Source organism: Triticum dicoccoides, chromosome 7A (assembly GCF_002162155.2).
Source record: "Triticum dicoccoides isolate Atlit2015 ecotype Zavitan chromosome 7A, WEW_v2.0, whole genome shotgun sequence".
Classification (NCBI taxonomy): domain Eukaryota; kingdom Viridiplantae; phylum Streptophyta; class Magnoliopsida; order Poales; family Poaceae; genus Triticum; species Triticum dicoccoides.
This window is the reverse complement of record NC_041392.1, coordinates 138,552,128-138,568,405: the sequence shown is the minus strand read 5'-3', so window position 1 is coordinate 138,568,405 and position 16,278 is coordinate 138,552,128.

Genomic DNA, 16,278 nt, shown 5'->3' with positions numbered 1-16,278 from the left:
AATTTCGTTGGGTATTTAGCGTCGCGTGGTAGAGGCTTCATCATGCTCAGCATTTGGCTCAGATTAGGCTCTGGCTTCTGGAATATGCTCTCCAAAGCATTCTGGTGTAGTTGACAACCTGGTTCATAATGTTCGCCGGGAGTGGGCAGGGCTGTAAGCTCAATGATGTCTTGGGCTTTAGCTTCATGATGTACATCGCCCGTCATCCACTCAAGGATCCATGTCTTCGAATCCCTATTGTAGCCACGAATGTGGAGGGTGGCATAGAATTGAAGCAAAAGTTCTTCATTCCAATGTTCTTTTGTTGTCACAAATGGGAGAAGACTAGCATCTTTGAAGTAGTCAAGGGCTTCTTCTAGGCACGGCAGGCCAGCCGTGGCTTCGCTGTCTAGACGCATATGAGGGAAAATGCGCCCCTGATTGTATAAGATGCAGGAATAGTAACTACGCTGCTGATAACTCCAGAATCGATCTAATGAAATTCTTGCCCTTGTGTAGGGGTTCTTGGCTTTGTCAAAGAATGTGTTGTGTGCCTTGAAGCCATTGACATTAAAGGATCCTGGTGAAGTTGCGGTACCTGGGAACCTTGGCAGTCTTGGCTTAGGCTTCTGGACCTGAGGCCCGTGCTCTACATGATAATCAAATTGCGGACCACCAGCAGGTGGAGGAACCAGAATTGGCCATCTAACAATAATCAACTGGCCACGATCAAATGCTTGCGCGATGGTGTGTGGCCTTGGAGGCGGTACAGGAGCAGTGGCAGTGGTATTGACTTTAGGCTGCAGATTTGCATCAGGTGCAGCATTGGCTTTAGGTTCAGGGACTTCTGGTACCTCACTAGCTTCAGGCGCCACATTAGCTTCAGCCATGACGACGTCATTGGCTTCAGTATGGGTGTTGGTGGTCGCCTCAATGTTATCAGCCTCCACTCGAGTAGCTGGAGGGTCGGACACGTTCTCCTCGAGAAAAACTTCAGGGTTGGTTGGGGGTGTAGCAACACGTTCTTCTTCTCTTGGTTCTTCTTATTCATCGGCTGATGCAGCCGGAATATCTTCAGCCGCTTTGGCTTCAGACTCGGGGATGTTCGCAGTAGGAGAGGCTTCAGGAAAGACTTGGCGTGAAACGGATTGGCGCTCTTCTCCTTTCGGAACACTTGACAAAGTGACATTTGGCATTGGTCCTTTGCGAAGCCTGTGGAGTGCAGGCGACGCCTTTGGAGAGGGAGTGGGCTGGGCCACAAAGTCATCGTCTTCAAGCACCGAAGTGGTGACTTGAGGTGGGGGAGTACTTGGGGATTCTTCTTGACGGGGGGAGTCTTGTGGGTGATCAACCCATGAGTCATCCTGAGCAATAGCGTTAATGGACGACCAATGCTGATGAGTTCGCTATTCGTGAGAACAGGCAATGATACCACATTGTGTTCGATCTAAGGAAGGACTTCATCATCTTCAACATTGTCTTAGTGACCAATGTCTTCAGCTGCGGTGGGGTCAACAACTGGAATGTCTTCAACTTCTGGAGCCTCTGTGGAAGCAGGCTCATGAACTATCAACTGGCCCTCATGATGTTCAGATGAAGGACGAGCCACTAAGATCGGCTCGACAACAAGGGGCTCTATGGGAGCAGCCCGGTCTTTCTTCTTTGTCTTTCTCTTCTTGGTTGGTGGAGCATCATCAGTGGTAGCCTTGGTCTTGCGCTTTCGGGCTTCGGCTTCAGCTGCCCTAGTTTTCTTGAGCTCCGAAGCCACTATGGGGACCTTAGGCTTCGAGCCTGTCATACTGGCCGGGAAGACAATGCGAGGTTCTTCCTGCCTTGATGCTTCTGGTTGGGCCACAGCAGGCTTCTTCTTCTTCTTGGCAGCCATTCTGGGGTCGATGCCTGGTCGCCCCAAAGCCTTGCGCTTTTCAGCTTCATTGTAGCCTTGAACACATTTGGCAGCGAGATTCTTCATGCGCTCACGAGAACCTTTTGCTTCTTCACGTTTCTTGTGGAATGCCTCCTTGAGCTCATGCAGCATGACCTTGAAGTTTTGGACGTCTTCCACGTTGAGCTTGGTCATGTGCTTCTTGAACTGAGCCTTTTCATAATCAATATTGTGCTTCAGCTCAACAATCTTCTATGCAAGAGCCAGCTCAGGAGCAATGGCTCCATGGAAAGAGACGTTGAGGCCAATTTGGAGCTGAAGATCATCAAAACTGATGTCTGGGCTATCAAACTACTCATCAATGAACTTGTACAGGATCTCCACATCAAAGAGGGGAAGATCATTGAAGATTTCTGCCGCTTGCTTGCTCTTTATAAGCAGCTCAAGAGCATCATCGCCAAGATCATCGTTGCTAGACAAATCAATGGCTTCGTTCTCGTTCATTAGAACGGCGGCAGGGGTCAATGCTTGACCAGTTGGTTGCATGGGCTTCTTCATCTTGTTAGACTTGGAGATGCGAGAGAGATCTTCAGACTGCACACTGGCTTCAGGAGGTGCAGTGGCCAGAGGCTTCGCCCGCGAGACCTTTGGTACGGAGGAAGGCTTTGAAGCCTTTGGTTTCTTTTGCTTCACAGGCTTCGGTGGTGCAGGTGCTTCGTCAGAATCAGCGTCATCTGCAGAGTGATCCACGGTTGCCCCTTGAACCTGAATATGAGTGATGAGACCTTCAAGGTTGTAGAAGGGCCCAACAATATTGGGTTCAGCATCGCGTCACTACAAAAAAATACACTTCCGTGATGATACGTGTTTGTCACAGTAGGTCACGTTTTTTGTCATGCATGTACATTCATGATGATTTTATGACAGAATCAAGATAGTCATGTGCTGTCGTAGAAGTGTTCCATGACATTACCAAAATTATCATCACGGAAGTGTCCACTTCCATGACGATAAATCGCGCGTCACAAAAGTGCTTTCGTCAAGGGTGACCAACATGTGGCATCCACCGTAACGGAACGCCGTTAAGCTATCGGGTCGGGTTTTGGATCCGATAACCCGTTAACAGCCCCGACCAATGGGGATTTTCCACGTGTAAAATCATCATTGGCTGGAGGAAACACGTGTCGGCTCATCTTTGGGACAGATGTCATCCACTCATTGGACGGAAGGCGCCTATGATACGTCGACACGTGGCACGGCCCAACAGAGGCCCATTCTTGTGAAAAGGTCGGCCCATTTGACTTGGTCAAAAGGTGGCGGGCCGGCCCATGGAAAGCCTATTAACGGCATGTTCGCATATAGCCCATTTACAGCCCGCTAACCCAAGGCCCGTTACGCCCTATCCGAATTAGGCCCAGTAGAGTCATATGGGCCATCCAATATGATTCCAGCCCATTTTCACTTCTGGCGCATGTATGGCCCATGACGTCTTTCGGCCCATATGAGGCCCTATGTAACTCTTGGCCTATTAACGGCCCATGGTGAAACTGGCCCATAATGAACAGAGTATCACTTTACACCCATTAACGACCCGTGGTGAAACTGGCCCGTAATGAACAGTGTATCACTTTATACCCATTAACGGCCCACTATTCCGTTGGGCCGTTTCCAGCCCATGTTATCATTCGGCCTTCTCAGAGCCCATTTATTCTTGGGCTCATTTCCAGCATTCGTTTACTTACAGCCCGTTACTGTCATTTTCTGCTTGTGGGCCAAATTCAGCCTGTGGTTACAGTCGGCCCGTTTGTGGTCCGTTAATACGTTGGGCCGTTTTCATAGCGTCATCAAATACGGCCTATTAACGATGGCCTGTTATGGTCGGCCCATGAAAGGACGATTCCAACTCTAGCCCGTTTACGGCCATAATGCGGTCTGTTTGGCCCATGTTTGGCCAATCGATCATATGGCCCGTATAAGGCCCATTAATGATACGACCCGCAGAAGGCCCATTGTTTCTATGGCCCATAGAAGGCCCATTGTTTCTATGGCCCGTAGAAGGCCCACTGTTTCTACGGCCAGTAGGAGGCCCGGTGTCACTACAGTAAATATTAGGCCATGGTTATTGTGGCCTAGTTTTAAAAAATAGGTTATTGCAGCCACTAGCTAACCACGGAAAAAGAACTGCAATGACTACAAGCAAACAAATAAACAAGACAACAAGGAAATAAATAAGCAAGCAACTAACGCTAGTCTATCACGGCTATTACACATACTACATCCACTGGGCATCAAAGTTCGCCACCAGTGCAAATATAGGGAACAAAGCAGCATATCATATACACTGGTTGTCAAAGTTGGCGACCAGCGCAAATAAACGCCGCGGCAAAACAAATCCAGAACTGAAACCACTTCAGAAGATCTCAAGAAACAATATCCTGGGTACCCATAATGCTGGCAAGATGCTTAGCAAGCTTATTAACTTTCTCTTGTTTGGCGCTTAAATCCTCCAGCGCTTGCTGTTGCACCAGAAAATATGCATCTGAATTCTGCAGGGACTTCCTCAGTCCTTCAGCTTCCTGTCGCAGCACATCTGATCGATGTCTTTCAACTTGAAGTTGAGACTCAAGAAGACGAACTGATTCAGGCAGCGAGTTCGAAGAGCTTGTGCCAGCAGTAGTGGCCAGTAACTCGAACACTCCATCAAGACAGGACTTTTGGGTTCCCTCACTGTCATCAAGATAGTTTTTATCAGCTTTCTTGGAGACCAACAGGGATGTCTCACTATCTTGAACCTTATCTGCATTACTTCCTTTACCATTGGATAACGCGGTACTATTCTCCAATATTTTGTCTGCATTCTAAAAGGGAAACAAGCAGACACATCACATGTTTACCATGTTGTATATGAAACTCATTTTGGTAAATGAGTTCAGTAGTAAAGTGGACAGGATAACAGCATGAAACAAACATATATCTATGTACCATGGTCACTTTATGGTCTATATCATTCTAGTTTATAAGTGTGGGTAACTATAGAGCAATAACAACACTTGTAATGTGCATGACATGAGAACATAACTGTTTATTCAATTGAAACTGAAATCAACATAGAGCAGGTTACAACAGCAAACCAGTTAAAGAAACAGGTTTAAAACATACCTGTTGCGCCATTGGAGTTTCAATTCCATCCTTCAAATTTGAAAATAGTCGGTATGAGTAAATACAGTAATGCAAGAGCAAAGGAGTATGAACCATAGCTACAGAACCTGACCTACGAACAAATCTTCTTCTCCTTTAAGCGTTGAGTTGGGATTCGGAGTGGTGGTCCTCGTGTTTGGGCACTGCAGTTCCCTTACTAACTGCTCGTGTTTGGGTGCTCTGTGGTGGAGACAGTGTTGTGTCAACTGGAACTGGGTTACTATCTGCCGGGGTTGGGGTTAGAAGGGGTGTATCTGGTTCTCTATCCAACTGGGTAGGGGTACAATCTGCGAGAGTTTGGGTTATGTGTGGTGGATCTGGTCCCTGGGCAAGCACAACTGTGGTTCTATCTGCATCAACTGGTAGCACTATCTTTTCTGAAGACCGTGTTGTTACTCCCTTAGATACTACCATCTGATACGTCTCCGTCATATCTATAATTTTTGATTGTTCCATGCCAATATTCCACAACTTTCATATACTTTTGGCAACTTTTTATCTATTTTTGGGACTAACATATTGATCCAGTGCCAGTTCCTGTTTGTTGCATGTTTTTTGTTTCGCAGAATATTCATATCAAACGGAGTCCAAACGGGATAAAAACTGACGGAGATTTTTTTTTGGAATATATATGATTTTTGGGAAGAAAAATCCATGTGAGACGGTGCCCGAGGGGGCCACGAGGCAGGGGGCACGCCCCTGACCCTCGTGGCCACCCCGTAAGGCGGTTGGTGCCCTTCTTTCGCCGCAAGAAAGTTAATATCCGGATAGAGATCGTGTTAAAATTTTAGCCCAATCGGAGTTACGGATCTCCAGGAATATAAGAAACGGTGAAAGGGTAGAATCCGGGAACGCAGAAACAGGGAGAGACAGAGAGACAGATCCAATCTCGGAGGGGCTCTCGCCCCTCCCACGCCATGGAGGCCATGGACCAGAGGGGAAACCCTTATCCCATCCAGGGAGGAGGTCAAGGAAGAAGAAGAAGAAGGAGGGGGCTCTCTCCCCCTCGCTTCCGGTGGCACCGGAGTGCCACCGGGGGCCATCATCATCACCGCAATCTTCACCAACAACTTCACCGCCATCATCACCAACTCTTCCCCCCTCTATGCAGCGGTGTAACCTCTTTCTTACCCGCTGTAATCTCTACTTAAACATGGTGCTCAGTGCTATATATTATTTCCCAATGATGTATGGCTATCCTATGATCTTTGAGTAGATCCGTTTTGTCCTATGGGCTATTTGATGATCAAGATTGGTTTGAGTTGCATGTTTTATTATTGGTGTTGTCCTATGGTTCTCTCCGTGTCATGCAAGCGTGAGGGATCCCCGCTGTAAGGTGTTGCAATACGTTTACGATTCGCTTATAGTGGGTTGCGTGAGTGACTGAAACACAAACCCGAGTAAGGGGGTTGTTGCGTATGGGATAAAGAGGACTTGATACTTTAATGCTATGGTTGGGTTTTACCTTAATGATCTTTAGTAGTTGTGGATGCTTGCTAGAGTTCCAATCATAAGTGCATATGATCCAAGTAGAGAAAGTATGTTAGCTTATCCCTCTCCCTCATATAAAATTGCAATAATGATTACCGGTCTAGTTATCGATTGCCTAGGGACAAATAACTTTCTCGTAACAAAAAGCTCTTTACTAAAACTAACTTAGTTGTGTCTTTACCTAAACAGCCCCTACTTTTTATTTACATAATCTTTATTATCTTGCAAACCTATCCAACAACACCTACAAAGTACTTCTAGTTTCATACTTGTTCTAGGTAAAGCGAACGTCAAGCGTGCGTAGAGTTGTATCTGTGGTCGATAGAACTTGAGGGAATATTTGTTCTACCTTTAGCTCCTCGTTGGGTTCGACACTCTTACTTATATAAAGAGGCTACAATTGATCCCCTATACTTGTGGGTTATCAAGACCTTTTTCTAGTGCCGTTGCCGGGGAGCAATAGCGCGGGGTGAATATTCTCGTGTGTGCTTGTTTGCTTTATCACTAAGTAATTTTTATTTGCTGTTCTTAGTTGTTCTTTATCTTTAGTTATGGATATGGAACACGAAATACCAAAAAAAATTAGGTGTACTTTCTGCTCATGGAGATGGGGAACCTCCTAAAACCCACGATGCTGGTTATGTGAAAGATATTATGTACTACTTTAATAATCCTGAGAAAACCCCATTCAATTATGTAATGGGAGTAACGTTGGATCAACATGAATACTTTAGGGATTACCGCTTGACACAAAAAGGGAAACTATTATGGGATCAAATTCATATATTGAAGTGGTATGCTAGGCAACTATGCTTGAGATATGATTATACTTGTTGTTCTAGGATGAAGGCTCCACACCTTCCCTTTTCATGTGAATTTAATGATAATAAAACCTTAGCTTCTTATGCTAATGGTATATATGATTACTATGATGTGGAACAAATAGAAGAATTTGTTGCTTTTATGGGTGCTTATGAAATTGAATCTATGTTTAAAGAGTTTGAAGACTTTGATGATTCGGTTTATAAACCTGAAAATTTAGCCATACTTAAATATTGTTATGAGAATTATGAATACAATTACGATATTAATGCACTTATTGAGAAAGTCTTCGCTGTCCAAGAAGAGACTAATATTTTGCAGGAGTCTATGGAAGAAGAAATTGATGAAACTGTGAGCTCATTGGATGAAAAAGATGAGGAGGAGGAGAGCGAAGAACAAAAGGAGGAAGAGCGGATTGATCACTCATGCCCACCTTCTAATGAGAGTAACTCTTCAACTCATACATTGTTTAATTCCCCTTCATGCTTACCGAAGGATGAATGCTATGATAATTGCTATGATCCCGTTGATTCTTTTGAAATATCCCTTTTTGATGGTGCTTGCTATGCTTGTGGCCAAGATGCCAATATGAATTATGCTTATGGAGATGAACTTGCTATAGTTCCTTATGTTAAACATGAAATTGTTGCTATTGCACCCACACATGATAGTCCTATTATCTTTTTGAACTCTCCAAACTACACTATATCGGAGAAGTTTGTGCTTATTAAGGATTATATTGATGGGTTGTGTTTTACTACTACACATGATGATTTTGATAGATATAATATGCATGTTCTTGCTGCTCCTACTTGCAATTATTATGAGAGAGGAACTATATCTCCACCTCTCTATGTTTCCAATACGATAAAAATGCAAGAAACTGTTTATACTATGCATTGGCCTTTACTTTGTGTGCATGAATTGTTCTTTTATGACATGCCGATGCATAGGAAAAGAGTTAGACTTCGTTGTTACATGATATATGTTACTTTGTGCTCGCTACTAAATTACAAATCATTGTTAATTAAAATTGGCTTTGATATACCTTGGGATCCGGGTGGATTCACTACTTGAGCACTATATACCTAGCTTAATGGCTTTAAAGAAAGCGCTGCCTGGGAGACAACCCGGAAGTTTTATAGAGTCATTTATTTCTGTTGAGTGCTTTCATATAGTTTAAAAACAACAAAAATAAAGAGGAGAACCCAAAACTTTTTCAAAAAGGAAAGTGAAAGTGAGAAAGACAAGCATTGTTGAAGTGGGAGAGCTCCTTGAACTTTGTTCATGCTCACGGCAACTTTGTGAATCTTGATTACAGAAACTTTTCAACAAAAATAATTATCCCCTTGTACAATTCCATTGTATTATAAAAATAATGTGCCAAGGTTTACCTTTAGGATGTTTACATTTGCTTGATGGTTTGTACGGTGCAGGACAGAAACTTTGTCTGTAGTGCACGATTTTACATTTTTAGCTGGAACGTCAAATGGTTCTGATTCTTTTTGCACTATGTTTATATGATTATTTTTTTCCTAATTTTTGCAGAATTTTTCAAGAATCATAAGTATGGTGAATGTTCAGATTATTACAGACTATTCTGTTTTAGACAGATTCTGTTTATGCATAGTTTGCTTGTTTTGTCGGAACTATCAATTTATATTAGTGGACTAAGCCATGAAAAAGTTATATTACAGTAGACACAATGCAAAAACAAAATATGAATTGGTTTGCAACAGTACTTAGAGTAGTGATTTGCTTTATTATACTAACGGATCTTACCGAGTTTTCTGTTGAAGTTTTGTGTGGATGAAGTGTTCGATGATCGAGAATGTCTCGATGTGAGAAGAAGGAAGAGAGGCAAGAGCTAAAGCTTGGGGATGCCCGAGGCACCCTAAGTAAATATTCAAGGAGACTCAAGCATCTAAGCTTGGGGATGGCCCGGAAGGCATCCCCTCTTTCTTCAACAAGTATCGGTATGTTTTCAGATTCGTTTCGTTCATGCGATATGTGCAATCTTGGAGCGTCTTTTGCATTTAGTTTTCATTTTTCTTTTATGCACCATGCTGGTATGAGATAGTCCTTGGTTGATTTATAAAATGCTCTTTGCACTTCACTTATATCTTTTGAGTATGGCTTTATAGAATGCTTCATGTGCTTCACTTATATCATTTGAAGCTTGGATTGCATGTTTCTCTTTACATAGAAAACCGCCATTTGTAGAATGCTCTTTTGTTTCACTTATATTTGTTAGAGCGTGGGCATATCTTTTGTAGAAAGAATTAAACTCTCTTGCTTCACTTATATCTATTTAGAGAGATGACAGGAATTGGTCATTCACATGGTTAGTCATAAAATCCTACATAAAACTTGTAGATCACTGAATATGATATGTTTGATTCCTTGCAATAGTTTTGTGATATAAAGATGGTGATATTAGAGTCATGCTAGTGGGTAGTTGTGAATTGTAGAAATACTTGTGTTGAGGTTTGTGATTCCCGTAGCATGCACGTATGGTGAACCGTTATGTGATGAAGTCGGAGCATGATTTATTTATTGATTGTCTTCCTTATGAGTGGCAGTCGGGGACGAGCGATGGTATTTTCCTACCAATCTATCCCCCTAGGAGCATGCACATAGTATTTTGTTTCGATAGCTAATAGACTTTTGCAATAAGTATGTGAGTTCTTTATGACTAATGTTGAGTCGATGGATTATATGCACTCTCACCCTTCCACCATTGCTAGCCTCTCTAGTATCGCGCAACTTTCGCCGGTACCATAAACCCACCATATACCTTCCTCAAAACAGCCACCATACCTACCTATCATGGCATTTCCATATCCATTCTGAGATATATTGCCATGCAACTTCCATCATCATCATATACATGACTTGAGCATTCATTGTCATATTGCTTTGCATGATCGTAAGATAGCTAGCATGATGTTTTCATGGCTTGTCCGTTTTTTGATGTGATTGCTACGCTAGATCATTGCACATCCCGGTACACCGCCGGAGGCATTCATATAGAGTCATATCTTTGTTCTAGTATCGAGTTGTAATATTGAGTTGTAAATAAATAAAAGTGTGATGATCATCATTATTAGAGCATTGCCCCAGTGAGGAAAGGATGATGGAGACTATGATTCCCCCACATCGGGATGAGACTCCGGACTTTAAAAATAAATAAAAGAGGCCAAAGAAGCCCACCAAAAAAACAAAAAAATAAGAGAAAAAGAGAGAAGGGGCAATGTTACTATCCTTTTACCACACTTGTGCTTCAGAGTAGCACCATGTTCTTCATATAGAGAGACTCTTGAGTTATCACTTTCATATACTAGTGGGAATTTTCATTATAGAACTTGGCTTGTATATTCCGATGATGGGCTTCCTCACACGCCCGAGGTCTTCATGAGCAAGCAAGTTGGATGCACACCCACTTAGTTTTTAGTCTGAGCTTTCATACACTTATAGCTCTTAGTGCATCCGTTGCATGGCAATCCCTACTCACTCACATTGATATCTATTGATGGGCATCTCCATAGCCCGTTGATACGCCTAGTTGATGTGAGACTATCTTCTCCTTTTTGTCTTCTCCACAACCACCATTCTATTCCACCTATAGTGCTATGTCCATGGCTCACGCTCATGTATTGCGTGAAAGTTGAAAAGGTTTGAGAATGTCAAAAGTATGAAACAATTGCTTGGCTTGTCATTGGGGTTGTGCATGATGTGAATATTTTGTGTGGTGAAGATGGAGCATAGCCAGACTATATGATTTTGTAGGGATAACTTTCTTTGGACATGATATTTTGAAAAGACATGATTGCTTTCTTAGTAGGCTTGAAGTATTGTTGTTTTTATGTCAAATGATAGACTATTGCTTTGAATAACTCCTATCTTAATATTCATGCCATGATTAGATATGTGATCAAGATTATGCTAGGTAGCATTCCATATCAAAAATTATCTTTTTTTATCATTTACCTACTCGAGGATGAGCAGGAATTAAGCTTAGGGATGCTGATACGTCTCCGTCGTATCTATAATTTTTGATTGTTCCATGCCAATATTCTACAATTTTCATATACTTTTGGCAACTTTTTATACTATTTTTGGGACTAACATATTGATACAGTGCCCAGTGCCAGTTCCTGTTTGTTGCATGTTTTTTTGTTTCGCAGAATATCCATGTCAAACGGAGTCCAGACGGGATAAAAAACGACGGAGATTTTTTTGGAATATATATGATTTTTGGGAAGAAAAATCCACGCGAGACGGTGCCCGAGGGGGGCACGAGGCAGGGGGCGCGCCCCAGGGGGGCAGGCGCGCCCCTGACCCTCGTGGCCACCCCGTAAGGCAGTTGGTGCCCTTCTTTCTCTGCAAGAAAGCTAATATCCGGATAGAGATCGTGTTAAAATTAGATCCCAATCGGAGTTACGGATCTCCGGGAATATAAGAAACAGTGAAAGGGTAGAATCTGGGAACGCAGAAATAGGGAGAGACAGAGAGACAGCTCCAATCTCGAAGGGGCTCTCGCCCCTCCCACGCCATGGAGGCCATGGACCAGAGGGGAAACCCTTATCCCATCCAAGGAGGAGGTCAAGGAAGAAGAAGAAGAAGAAGAAGAAGGAGGGGGCTCTCTCCCCCTCGCTTCCGGTGGCACCGGAGTGCCACCGGGGGCCATCATCATCACCGCAATCTTCACCAACAACTTCACCGCCATCATCATCAACTCTTCCCCCCTCTATGAAGCGGTGTAACCTCTCTCTTACCCGCTGTAATCTCTACTTAAACATGGTGCTCAGCGCTATATATTATTTCCCAATGATGTATGGCTACCCTATGATGTTTGAGTAGATCTGTTTTGTCCTATGGGCTATTTGATGATCAAGATTGGTTTGAGTTGCATGTTTTATTATTGGTTTTGTCCTATGGTGCTCTCCGTGTCGCGCAAGCGTGAGGGATCCCCGCTGTAGGGTGTTGCAATACGTTTACGATTCGCTTATAGTGGGTTGCGTGAGTGACTGGAACACAAACCCAAGTAAGGGGGTTGTTGCGTATGGGATAAAGAGGACTTGATACTTTAATGCTATGGTTGGGTTTTACCTTAATGATCTTTAGTAGTTGTGGATGCTTGCTAGAGTTCCAATCATAAGTGCATATGATCCAAGTAGAGAAAGTATGTTAGCTTATGCCTCTCCCTCATATAAAATTGCAATAATGATTACCGGTCTAGTTATCGATTTCCTAGGGACAAATAAATTTCTCGTAACAAAAAGCACTTTACTAAAACTAACTTAGTTGTGTCTTTAACTAAACAGCCCCTACTTTTTACTTACATAATCTTTATTATCTTGCAAACCTATCCAACAACACCTACAAAGTACTTCTAGTTTCATACTTGTTCTAGGTAAAGCGAACGTCAAGTGTGCGTAGAGTTGTATCGGTGGTCGATAGAACTTGAGGGAATATTTGTTCTACCTTTAGCTCCTCGTTGGGTTCGACACTCTTACTTATCGAAAGAGGCTATAATTGATCCCCTGTACTTGTGGGTTATCACCATCACGCTCTCCAATTCAAATGGCTGATAAACAAGAAAAATAATTGAAAGTATAGACATTATATGATAGACAGGTGCAATGGATAGTGGGGAATAAAAGAGGGCATGAAATAATTCATATTTACGTTATCTAACCAAATAGGATAGCATGACACAATTTCACATATATGATGGCTAACTAAACAGGATAGCATGGCACAATTTCACATTATGATGGCTAACTAAAAAAGATGGAAAGACATAGTTCAAAATATGAGATTATCTAAATAGAATGACATGACATAACTATATAATGTGTTTATTAAATAGGTTGGCATGCCATAATTCACATACATTCACGGATAGAATGCCATAATTCAAAATATGATGAATGTAAACACTAAACAGGATGAGATGATATAACTATATGATGTCTTTATTAAATGGGTTGCCATGCCATAATTCAGATAGATGATGTGTATATACTATGTAAACATGATGGCATGATATAATTCAAATATATGATTTATATAGTAAGCAAGTAAGCAGATGGCAATCCATATATGATGTAAAAACTAAGCAATGCAATACAACATGCATGACATGGGTAATATAACCCTGCCAAGTTTGAGCATAGACCTCAGGGGGGAAATAGGACTAGTCATCAGTCTATGAATCCTCCTCTGAGGAGCTCTCTGTAACCAACAAGATGTCTGCTTCAGCAGGTAGCATTGTCTGCTCTGAATACCTTGTTTTCACCCCAGATACTTCCATCACCGCTTCAAATGGCTGATGCACAGGAAGAGTAGTTGAATATACAAACGTTGTCGACAAATGGAACACGTAATACAAAAAAATGATAGCATGATATAATTCACATACATGATGATTGGCTAAACAACATGGCATTGCATAATTCACATATATAATGCCTTTGCAACAAGATAGCATTGTATAATTCACATATATAATGTCTTGCAACAAGATGGCAATGCATAATTCACATATATGGTAATTAGACACTGAACAGGTGGCATTCACACAAAGCATGTCTAAACTAATCAAATGACATAGCAATGCGAGACACCATACGCACGATATGAGCAACATGACCCTGCCAAGTTAGAGCATACACCTCGGGGGGGAATAGGACTGGTCATCTGTCTCTGAATCCTCCTCTGAAGAGCTATCCGTAACCAGCGAGATATGCGCTTCGTCAGATAACATAGTCTGCTCTGAAGACCTTGTTTTCACTCCAGAATTTGCCATCACCGTGTCAAATGGCTGATGCACACAAAGAGCAGTTGAATGTAGTAACGTTGTTGACAAATGTAATATGTAACGAAAAAAAGGATGGCTTGATATAATTTACATATAAGATGACTGGCTAAGCAGGATGGCATTGCAAAATTCACATATATGATGCCTGGCTAAACAAGATGGCGTTGCATAATTCACATAAACGATGAATAAACTAAACAGATGGCATTCGCACAAAGGATGTCTAAACTAAGCAGATGACATAGTTGATGTATAAAGTAAGCAATGCAAGACACCATATGCATGATATAACCAACATCAGCATGCCAAGTTAGAGTGAAGACCTCAGGGGGTAAATAGGAGTTGTCTTCTCCTTCTGAATCCCCCTCAGAACAGATATCTTTCTCTCGATTACAATCCGGAATGCATGGAGGGGGGCTGCCTTTGCCCCTACCATGGAGCGACGTCTGCATGAAATTTTATTGCCACGTAAGGCTCGTCTCTTTTGCTCTACATGTTCAGTTCCATTGTTTACAATAACTTTCATGCATAGGAATAAAACATAGTGAGATTATGTAAGGAGTGCATGCAGAAATCTAGAGTGATGGTAGCAACCTGTGGATAGACCCAAAACCAATAATAGCAGGCAGATAATGGCTTCAGTTAAAAAATATAGATAATGGCTTCTTTACTGTTTGTTTCCCACCCAACATGAAACTCATAGTAGACACCGGAGATTAACCAGATAGTAGATACATACTATTGATAGCGGCCCCGATATGTACCCCACAACCATTTAAAAACTCAAGTTTGACCATTAGTTTGGAGCTGACTCAGAGTCTAATCGGTGAACAGGACGATAAAGTAGCATGTAATATTAACCGATGCATAACGTAAGCAGACACGAAAGAGTGCGACCTCTCTTGCGGACCCATGTAGTCCTCGAGGTCATCTGCTCGATTGATGATGGTAATGCAGTTTTCATGGCTGCCAACGGCGGGGAAGAAGATCTGAGGCGGCGAAAGACAGTCTGGAGGCCGGATCCCTGCTGTGCTGGACCCTTCTGTCATTGGAGCAGCTAAGCTGGGGTGGACGACGGCGCAGCAGGAGCGGGACATACCACACAAGGTTTTCTTTGACAACTATCTGTAAGAGAAGTAATTCTGTAAGGGCTCGTTTAAATTGGAGGATTCCAAACAATGCAGGGATAGGAAATAGACAGGAATAGGATAGGAATGCATGTGCAAAACAGAGAATTTAAAAATACAGGATTTCTGCCAATCTGGGTGTTTGATTCACAACAATTGGAAGATCACAGGATGCAAAGAAGCATGGTGAGATTAAGTCAAACCACAAGAAAATGTACGGTTATAATGCTATTATGCTACTATCTCTTAGTCTTGTGCTTCATGAATAGGAATTTGAAAAGGAGGACAAGTGAAAATTAAAATTCCTACGTTTTTTCTTTCAAGGAGACACTAAAGGAACAAATCCGTGTGCTCAGTGGACAATATATATAACATGTAGAGTAAAAAAGAGATGCAACAAGTGTACAACCTCTTTGGCGAAGCCATGTCGATCTCAGCATGATTGGGTTGGTCGGTGAGGATGCTCCGATTTACTTTTCTATCGGAGGAGGGGAAGAAGATCTTAGGCGTCTGGAGATGGAGCCCGAGATACTGCTTCGCTATGATGGAGGGTTTCGTCGTTGGAGCAGCTCCGGTGAGTTGTACGACACTGAGGCTGAAGCGGGACAAGAGAGACAACGAACAACGTTAACCTGAGTGGAATTCTAATAGCATCTCCAATACATGACGTAAAATACATAACAACAAAGTGCTAGATGTAGAATACATCAGCCGCTCATCTCTGAACTTAACCGTCGAAACTGAACTTAACTATCGAAATTGAACTTAACTGTCGAAACTGAATTTTGCTGTCAAAACTGAACGCACTAGCAAGGTGAGGCTACACGTCGGTCGACTGACTTTTTCATCTCTGGTCAGGCGATTTTGCAGCCGTTGGATACGAAATCAAGGGCCTGCGGTTCATCTTCAACCTCCACCCCCTGAGCCGCCAGCCACCACCGGCCAAACAG